This window comes from Podarcis bocagei (genome assembly GCF_964188305.1).
Source record: "Podarcis bocagei genome assembly, chromosome: 8".
In the NCBI taxonomy this organism is placed as follows: domain Eukaryota; kingdom Metazoa; phylum Chordata; class Lepidosauria; order Squamata; family Lacertidae; genus Podarcis; species Podarcis bocagei.
The window spans coordinates 60,674,709-60,684,763 of record NC_138133.1 but is presented as its reverse complement, the minus strand read 5'-3'; the positions used below and the strand labels follow the sequence as shown (position 1 = coordinate 60,684,763).

At 40.6% G+C, this 10,055-nt stretch overlaps 1 long non-coding RNA gene across 1 annotated transcript in view; it reads right to left on the bottom strand.

Annotated features, from left to right (window-relative positions):
• Nucleotides 1-223, bottom strand: part of LOC308592638 — a 3,382-nt gene extending 3,159 nt beyond the window's left edge. Inside the window, exon 1 of the long non-coding RNA XR_014010592.1 lies at nt 1-223. This exon is cut by the window's left edge and continues 412 nt beyond it. This is a non-coding gene — a long non-coding RNA (uncharacterized lncRNA).
• Between the last annotated feature and the right edge of the window lie 9,832 nt (nt 224-10,055).

Here is a 10,055-nt window from a genome sequence, read left to right as displayed (position 1 = left end):
TTATTTTTGAAGCAAGTTATTAGTGCAGCTTCTTGCAACAAGGCATAGTTTGTACCTACGTTGCCAAATTTCATTACAGGAAGAAATTGCTCCAGTTTTATACAAAAAATCCCCAACCCATTCAAAATGACAAAATGTGTTTGGATAGAATTAAAAAAAAAAAATTCAAGGACATTTGAACGTTAGCTGTCATTATGGTCCAATACACTATTTATTTCTTTGGTATGCATCTCCTGACCTGTATATAAAATTCATAGTTTCAGAAGTGACATGTGCAAGCCTTGGACAACTGGGGAAAAGGCATATTTCCTGACCTTGTAACCATAGCAACCACTTGCTGATTGGTAGCAGGCAGGCGTTCCATCCTTTACCACTGAAGGCAAGTATGTAAGATTGCTGGCTTTGTTTGTGGTTCTTGCTTTATTTACATGCAAACATGAATGCCAGTCTTAAAAACCACTGGCTCTGCAAAAATCTAATGTGGCCAGAATGGGAAAGAGAGATTGGGGTGTGTGGGTGTTCTGCAGTAAAATTAACACAAACATTAATTGGCTGCATCACATCCCATTTAAGCAAATCAGCACGTGCCACCAAGTTAGAAAGACCCGCATAATCTTTCATTGGGTTTCTAGGTTTTAGGTGATCACAAGGCCTCTCATTTTGTTGTTGTTTCGAATTGAAATAAAATCCCCATTTATTTATTTTTAGTTTATGGGTAATGAATGAAAATGGCAAGTATATTTTTACTGGCTTTTTTTGAAAAAAGAAATCTACGTAAGCAATGCGTGCAGGTGGCGCAGAGACTAATAATAATAATAATAATAATAATAATAATAATAATAATAATAATAATAATAATACTTCCCCTGGGATACTGCCACTAAAGTAAATGGGTCTACTCCAGGAAAAACAAGCAAACACATGGCAGAGTTGTGTTCTTGCACTGCTTTATCCTGGGGTAAAGATTTTAAATCTTCCCTTCTAAAATCACAAGCTTTCAGTTCAATAAAACCATATGAAATTAGTTGGGTACTCTTAGCAGAATGCAGCCGAATCTTCTATGACTAACAGTCCAACATTCTCCCCCTCCTCACTACCCCCACCTTTCCCCCTTTCCACATATGCATTCCCTATAAAAATGAAAATGGGATTCTATATAATGCAGTGCTGGATGAATAATCTATCCTCCACAGCAGCATAAAGCTCAGCAAGTATGGAGATGCATTTGTATTTACTCCTGTTGTTTATATACAAGATTCATCTCCAGGTCAGGGCTGCCATTAGGGATAGAGGAGCAAAGGGAAGACAATTCTTTGTTCGCGATATAGAATTAGGGGAAAAAAGTCACCCACGTTCTGTTCTAAAGTCACACACTTTCTATTATAAAATGTTAATTTATCCCCCTCCAGTGATTGTTTTTACATCGATTGTGGAATCTCCTGTTCAATAAACCAAACACTCTTTTATTTCAAAATTGCTGGTCATGTATATTCACCCACACACCACTTTAACTGACGTGACAATTTTTACTCATATTCAGGCATATTTGTTTCAAAAGGCACTCTTTGTTTTATATAGCATTAGTTAAGCATTGTAAAGAAAGCTGTATGTAAAATTTCTTTTCGAAAGATATGCTATTTCTATTTTTTTAAAAAAAATAATTTTGCTCTAAAATGAACAATCTGTGAATAGATTTGGATGAAATCTTTACAGCATGCAAAAGAAAGAAAGAAAATGTCCAGGAAACTGCATAAGCACTCTGCATTTCTGTATGAAAATATGTATTAAGATGAGGGAGAAAATCTAAAAGAAATGATAAATACAATGTTCATGCTGTGTCCATAGTTATAGACAGCTACTTAGGCTCAGATGGACACATAGGTGATAGGAAAATAATTATTATATTCTGTCTTGGGGCGGGGACACCCAACCATATGACACATATCTACTAAGCCGTTTAGATCCTGATTCTTCTTGCATATAACAGTAAAATGTGTTTATACATTATACTAATACTAATTACACTAATATTACTGATGTGAATAAACCTGCATATGTCCACTTCATGCACTAAGCTTTGTTTTGCACACCTGAAATTTTAACCCAGTCTCTATATCCTGCATCATGTTTTAAGTCAATCCATTTAATAGAACCATCTCTTTTTGATACCTATTTAAACATTCTGAAATGTAGACATACAATTGCTTTCTTTTACAAATAGAGGTAATTGTCTAATGTGTTCGATTAGAAACTATCCCAAAGGAGATACAATTAAAAGGCAGCCTTTCTGGGCATAATTCAAGTTCCGAAACATTTTTTAGTAAACGTTTTTGGTTGTATATAATTTTTCTATCTCATACCTGATTCCAAACATCCTAAGAAATGGGGCAATGGGTGGGGGGTGGAGGGGGGGATCTTTTGATGTATTTAGCATAAACTCCCTATATATTAAATGTAGAAATCGCCCCAGTGCTTATCTGCAATCTTTTCTTAATTCAAAAATTTAAAATTGCAGCGTTTTAAAAGGATGAGAAGCTAAAGGTTAGTGAAAGATTTTTTAAAAACATAAAGGTTGTACTCTTTGCCTTTACTCTTTGCCTGCTACAAAGTTCATTCTCAGCTGTGTGCTGTGTTAAATAATTTTATACACTAATGTAAAATATAAATTAAATCCAGACGGATTTTTTTTCTCAGACTAGGCTCTGTAGCCTACATAAAAGGCTGCACAATTGTCAGAAATGTTGTCAAGCCAAATGCAAATGTAACATATGTGCATCTTCTGTCATTAAAGAAAGTGTAAAAGATGCGCTGCATTATCCAGTATTTCCTGTAAATAATGCTGATTAATACAAGCCTTTACTAGTTGTTGTTTTTATACCTTGCAAACTAAAGAGAGACACTAATTTTAACAGAAAGCATTGTTTGTATAACCTAGTTATTCAGATATGCTGCTAGGATAAAATTCTTGAAGGGTACAACTAATACTCAGTGTACCAGGGTCCTGAATCTGATTTCCCCCTGCACCCTTTGAATATCTAAGCAAGCATGTTGTATTGTATTAATATCATAATTCAAAGGGAAATTTATTAAACCCTCCTCCTCCAAGCATTCTCATCAGAGCTAAAAGTTGCAAATTCTAAGTGGCAGAGCCTAGACAGTAATATCAAATTTTAATAACAATTTCTCTTCTTCAGTCAGAGCTACAGTGAAGAAAAGCATAAATCGCTGTGACTGACCGTTAGTTGTTAGAGAAGCAATCTGACTTCCCCACACCCTTATTTCAGTTCGCCTGTTCTGTCCCTCAGCTGTATTAATGATAGCATGAAAGGTCACATGATAAACGAGTGACAAAAATATCAAAACATATTAGCCTGTAGCTTTGTTATCAGTGTATGGCAGAGATGACAGAAAATTGTATTTTTTCCCCTGAATAATTTTGCCTTATATTTTGCTGGCTAGGCAGAGTGAATTAGGGAGAAATTTCTGCTTCTGACTGTTTGTCTCCTTTTCTGACATACTTGAAGTAATAATGTGCATTAATAATAGGGTGTATGCACAAGGAAAAGGTAAGAATTCAAAAGCAGACAGTCTGATTCAATTCTACAAGGTGCTATCCTTGTTTTTTTTTTACCGTCTTGCAAAAACAATTTCTGTTGAAAAATATGCACAGTGCTGAATATTATTAATGCTAATAATGATCCAATGTGTACTGTAGTTGGAACAAAATGAATGGTACACATAGAACAGCAATCAGAAAACAACTTTAATGCAATGAGACAATATTGCATACTTCTATGCTACAAATGCACACACGTCCTCTAATTAAATAAAGGCAGGCCCATCAGCACTTGATCCAGCCCCTCCTTATGTGGGCCGAATGATTACAAATTAGAGCCCGTTATTGCCCCTGCTGGTTTACAGCCCGGCAGAAATTGCAGACCCTGGGGAGATAAGGTTAGCAATGTTGGAAAGAGAAAATAGAAATTTGCAGGAGCCTATCAGTCGCCATGGTAAGTAGCTAAGTCCCAGTTTCTTTTTCCCCTGGCAAAGAGAAGCTCAACCCTTAAGCTCCAGCACATCTGAAGGTGTTGAGTAAAGAACACTTTGAAAAGCTGTGCAGTTGTTCAGATCACAAGTCAACCATGGAAAAAAGGAATAATTGCAAGCTTAACAAACAGAAGCAGCATGCACATGCAAAATTCCCGTTTAGTCGCAACTCATTGGCCATGTTTGAAAGTAATGCTAAACCATGGTTTGCTTGTATGCCTAAACTTGCTGTCCTGAGCCACAGGCCCAAACCGAAGGCCTGTGTGAGTGGTCTGATGCAGGGATACCAAAGAAGGATGCCAAAAATGTCAGAGGATCGGTTCCAGTGCTTTGTTAGAAGAAAGTTTAAACTTACAAATGCCTTAAAAAGCCTTGCAGCCTTGACTTGGGTGAACACTGAAACAGCAAGTGTTTGTCATGATTGTCTGCACCGAGGCAATTATATGCATTACTTATAAAGAAAACATCATACATCAGTCTGCCCAGAATCTCCCATCAGTCCACCTAGGACTAATCTACACTGGTGAGTTACAACGTTAAAAATGCGTTATAAAAATGTAACCAGGGGGCACTGTAGAGCAGCATACTTTCACCAATGGGAAATTGCATTGGAAGCTATATATTTTTATAGTGTATATAGTGTTTTAAATAGTGTTTTCCAGATCAATGTAGATCCAGCCCTAGTTGATGAAAGAATAGGTGGTTGGCATCCAAGTCTTACGGATAGCTCCCTTCCCTAGGCTAATAGCCAAGCATCCCAATCCAACAGATAATAGCAACAAAACAAACTAATAAGCATACATCAAAGCAAGGGGATAAACATATGTAAACGCATTCTTGCATCAAATAACAATTGGTCCTGGGATTATCTTGACTACCAAAATGACGTTTACAAGTCTTCTGGAGCATTTTCACCATTTGATTCTACACACTCACCGTGGCCAAATGTTTTGTTTGTGGCCCGCAAATCCTATCTATGGTTTGAAGCTGATTTGTGAATCTTGGTTTAGTTATGGTTTGCCATTATGAATGAACCCACTATCCTGACATTATGCTAGCTTGTTTCAGCAGTTCAGCCCAACTGACTACAGAGACACGGGGCACAAGCAGTGAGAAAATGAAACTATTCACATGGCTAAGCAATTCTTATTTGGTGCTTTTCCAGATCTTGCCCTCCCTTCTCCTTCTTGCCTTCCAATAGGCTCTTTTCTCCACCAACCTCCTTCCTGGCAAACTGTCCCTGCTCTGGTATCTCAGACACAAAGGGCCAAATTTTGGATCAAGGTGTCAAAGACTAGGCAGAGCAGGAATGGTGGAGTCCACTTCCCTATCCTGAGCTTTCCAGGGGGGAGGAAGAGGAAGACAGTATAGATTTACAACAGGGGTTTGAGGGAGGTAGCAGCTCAGAGGCAGATGAGGGGGAAAGCTGGGAAATCATTGGAGAGCCAGAGCAACACCTGACTGACACATTGTCATTAGAAAGCATTCCAGACCCTCTGGAAGCCGCACCTCCCAGAACCTGGCGAGCCTGAAAAGTAGGAGAGCAAAGAGCTCAAAGACAGAGGGCACGTAGCAGCACCCGTAGAATTGACGAATGAGGAAGTAAAAGAGACAGGGGGTGGGGTGGAGATTCACTCAGGACAACGCCATTATCCAAGAGGCTGGGTTCTATAGTCTCTCTCTGTAAAGACTGAAATAAAAAAGGATGGTAAGAAACTTTTCTTTGTCTTTATACTGTCCTGGGCAACGGGCTGGGAGCCGCTGACAGCATCCTGACGCAAGGTCTTTGTTGGCTTATAGATCAGCCGGGTGGTGCAAAAGAAACTCTAGAAGATGTTCCACAGTTAGGCAGCATTTAAGTAGCTTTCCATGGAAATGGGCCTGAAGGGGATTCAGTCATTCAACTCAGCAGTGAGAAAATGAACACTTTTTTTGAAAAAAGAATGAATGAACACTCTGTAGTAAAACAGTCAACCATGTTGTTCTGTTATAAACTAGACACCATCCACCTGGAAAAAGAGAGGCATTGGCAGAGGACTTGGTGCCCCAGATCCAGACAAGCATCAGTGTCCAAGACACATGGTTCTGACACCCGTTAGGCAGACCTCCTCACCTGCACTTGGAATATTTGGACACAGAGCTTTGCTAGCAAGGCCATCTTTAACACCGATGCTTATACTGAGGCCATCCTTGGCAGCTCCCCAAGCCAATCTGCCCCTGTGATGTCCCCTCCAGAAGCAGCCTCACCTTCTCCAGGAGAGATTTGCATTCTCTGAGACCACATGGTCTCCTCCACTCATAGCTGTATAGTTGCGTTCAAAGCCCAATGGGAGCGTGACAATACAAACTGGCCAAATGTGCCAGTAGGCATGCAACCAGCCAACTCACCTGAGGAGTGCTTAGGTGAATTACAGAACCTGGGGCTCTGTGTAAAGAGAATAAGCACATCCCCTTAGTGTACAGCTGGGGACCAGGTTACTAATTTACAGGTCAGAGGTTCTGAAGTAGAAATGAGATAAGAGCTACCTGGGCATGCTGGCATGTGGAGACTGGCCAAAATCCTTAAGGAGGAGAGTGTACAGGTTCCCTTGCCCATTTCTGTAACCAGATTATGAGAAGGGAACTGGTCGCTTGGTGAATCCATGGAAGTCTTTGACAACTGCAATGGTTATTTGGGATAAAAGTTTGATATTCATGGGGGCTGGAGTGGACAAACAGACATTCAAACCAATTGTGGATTTTTTTTTGCTTGTGTGATAAGAACCTTAGTCCTTTTTTTAAAAAAAAAAATTGTTTTGAATTTTTTCATGATATAATAAAAAGAATGAACTGATCTACAAAGAAATAGAATAAGAGAGAAACTAGAAGAAAAGAGAGAGAAAATTACACAATCCTCCCTCACTGCTATATCTTAACTTTTATCCCATATGGAAAAAGGTGAGCCTGCCCAGCTCTCACCTGGGAGTATCCCTCTCTTTTCATAGCATCTCACCCTGTGAGATCCCCCCTTCCCCACTTCTCATACAGGGTCCTTCAAACTATCCTTCAATTTGAAAAAGAATATCAGGAAGTATGTGTGAAGTCCTATTTTCAGCAAACTATTCACACCAACACCTCAGACAACTTGTAACTTGTAAACTTTACTATAATTCAGAGCCTTTCCAAGTCTTGGTTGTTGTTTTTTATGAATTGTCAAACGAGAGAATCCACCATCTCAGATTTATCCATTCAGCTTTAAATATTCTAATCATGTGGTTTCCTAGACATACTGAGATGTGTCAGCAGGTTGTCAGATATAACCCCAAAATATAGGAAAACTGAGTTGGTTACTGGAGCATGGCTCCTTAAAGCTGTGTTTTAGCTTCTTGTTAGGCTTTAAATGCTGATAGTGAGAGTGATGAAGCAATGTCTACTGCCCAAGTTTTGGTGACTAAGAATCAACTATAAATTCCCAGTACAGCACTCTTCAACTCAGTCGGTTTGTATGAAGCAACACAATGCAGCCCGTTAGTTCTGTTGCCGGCAGGATGGAGAAATGAAGAAAAAATAAGCATGTCATCAACCAATCTTTTGAGAGTCTCATGGCCTCTGTCCCCTGAAAGACTGAAAACCTCTTTTTTAAACTGACATCAAGAAGCACTTAGAGATCTCTGATAACGAAGGTTTGTTTTTCTCAGACTTCTCTCCCTAGACTCAGACCTTGAGACAAGACCATCTGCCCAGGATATCACTTGGGGCCTGAATCCCCTAGATTTCAGAGTCTGTGGGAAAAACTCCCTGGGGAGGATGCTCTGAACCCAGAAAAGATAGTTCAGAGCTTCTCGAGTGTGAATCAAGACAGCCATCACTCCTGGACAATTAATTTCCAGGGGGAAGGGCACATTCCAATCCCATTCAGTGGTGGCAAAGTGTGAAACTTCAAGCAACGGTATGTCCCTCAAATTCCTCGAGAGTTTGAGCACAGTTGGGAGATATGAAGTCTCAGACTCTTAAATCTGGACCCTGACAGATGAACATCAGCCTTCACTGAAGCTCTCTCAAGTTCTGCAGAACCTCAGTTTGTCCTGCTATTTGCTGCATGATGTCTATAAGAAGTCTCTGGGAGAGATCAGCCAGATTTGGACCAAGGTGTCTTCAACATGCAGATGACATTACTCAACTTCTCCAACGACTGATACACAGTGATGGCCTGGGTGAGGGCCACAAAGTTGAAGCTGAATGTTGGCAAGACAGAAGTCGTGCAGGTTGGTGGTTCCTAGGGAATTAAGTAAACAGCCTTTTCTGGAGGGCAATGCACCGATTTGCAATCTTGGGATCCTGCTGCATGTCCCAAGTGGCCTCAGCAGCAAAGAGTGCCTTTTTCCAACTCTGGTTGGCTTTCCAGCAACAGCCATTCCAGGATAGGGATAGCCTTGCCACTAAAATTCATACTCTGGCAACCTCACTACTACTACTACTACTACTACTACTACTACTATATTTATTTACACCCCATTTTTCCCCATGACGGGATGAAAGGCAGCTTACAAATGAAAACAAAAATTGTTAAAAAAAGATAGAAAAGTCAATCACTGAAATACAATTGAACATAGATAGAAGTAAAACTATATACATAGATAAAATCTGTTTAAAACATATCAGTAATTACAATAAAAGCAGCACAGCACCAACCCTTCAATTAAAAGCAGTCAATTCCCCAAAGCCCATTGGAACAAGGAAGTCATCACCTGTCAGTGGAAGGATAACAAGGAGGAAACTAGCCTAGCTTCTCTAGGGAAGGAGTTCCAGAGTCTGGAAGCAGTCACTAAACAGCCCCTTTCCCAGGCTCTACCAAATGTACCTGTGAGAGTGGTGGGACCAAGGAGAAAGACCTCTCCCAATGATACCAAAACCTGGGCAGGTTTGTATGAGGGAATACAGTATTTCAGATAGCTTGGAACTAAGCTATGTAGGTTTTCAGTGGTGATAACCAGCACTTTGAATTGTGCCCAGAAACAGACTGGTAGCTGTTCTAGCAAGGGAGTCATATGTTCTCTATAATCAGCCCCAGTCAACAATCTGGCTGCAGCTCTTTGACCACTTTTCAAAGGCAACCCCACGCAGAGCACATGACAGTAATCCAAATGGGGTGTAACTAAAAAAGATAGCAGGGATTTGCAGATGACTCATCCATGCAATCAGGAATGGTTGAGAAGAAGGTTGTTTTTGCTAGGCATGTCCATCAATGATGTGCTGACTGTTTCTGCCCACCTATGGTCATATGTTTAGCAGTAGTGTGGAAGGAAGTCTAGCAGCATTTACATGAAAGTATGATGATGTGGGCTCCTCCATATAAGTTAAAATCCTGATTGGCTAGTGTTTCTGCTTGTGTGGAGAAGTCCTGTGTAGGATAGATGTGCATTCAAAGCTGTCTTTCATATGATCACAAAGTGGCTCTCAGGAGTGTGTCCATGGGATGGACCTGCTTTGCTTGTTGAGTGGGTGAGGAGTCTTATATAAGGCTACTTCTGCTCAAGCTATGAATAATGGACCTATGGTTTAAAAAACAAACTTGTAGTTATCTCGAGAAACGTTTTATTGATGGGTTGTATTCAACATTGTGTGATAGGATTCCCCCTCAAGCAATGGGACTTCCCCTTCCTCTCCCACCCCTTCCACCCCCTGCATCCCCCCTTATGGGGCCCCTAACCCCTTTGAGCCAATTGGGTGCAAAGGAGGCCACAGGAGCAAAGGGAGGGAGAAGAAGAACTGTTGATGAGTGGAGATCAGTTCCGCTTATACAACAGCAGTGTCAGATGCTATCCACAGTGCATAAGGATTGGCTTTACCCACCATCCAAGGAAGCATTCCCTGTGTGTCTGCTGTGTCTCTGCATCAGGAGGAGACCCATCACACCTAATATAGAAACTCCCTAGTGGAGACTGGGAGAGGGGAGGCAAATTGAGAGCAGGAACTCGTGCTGCGATAAAGTGGGCAGTATCTGTGGGTGAATGCCACAGAGTTCACAG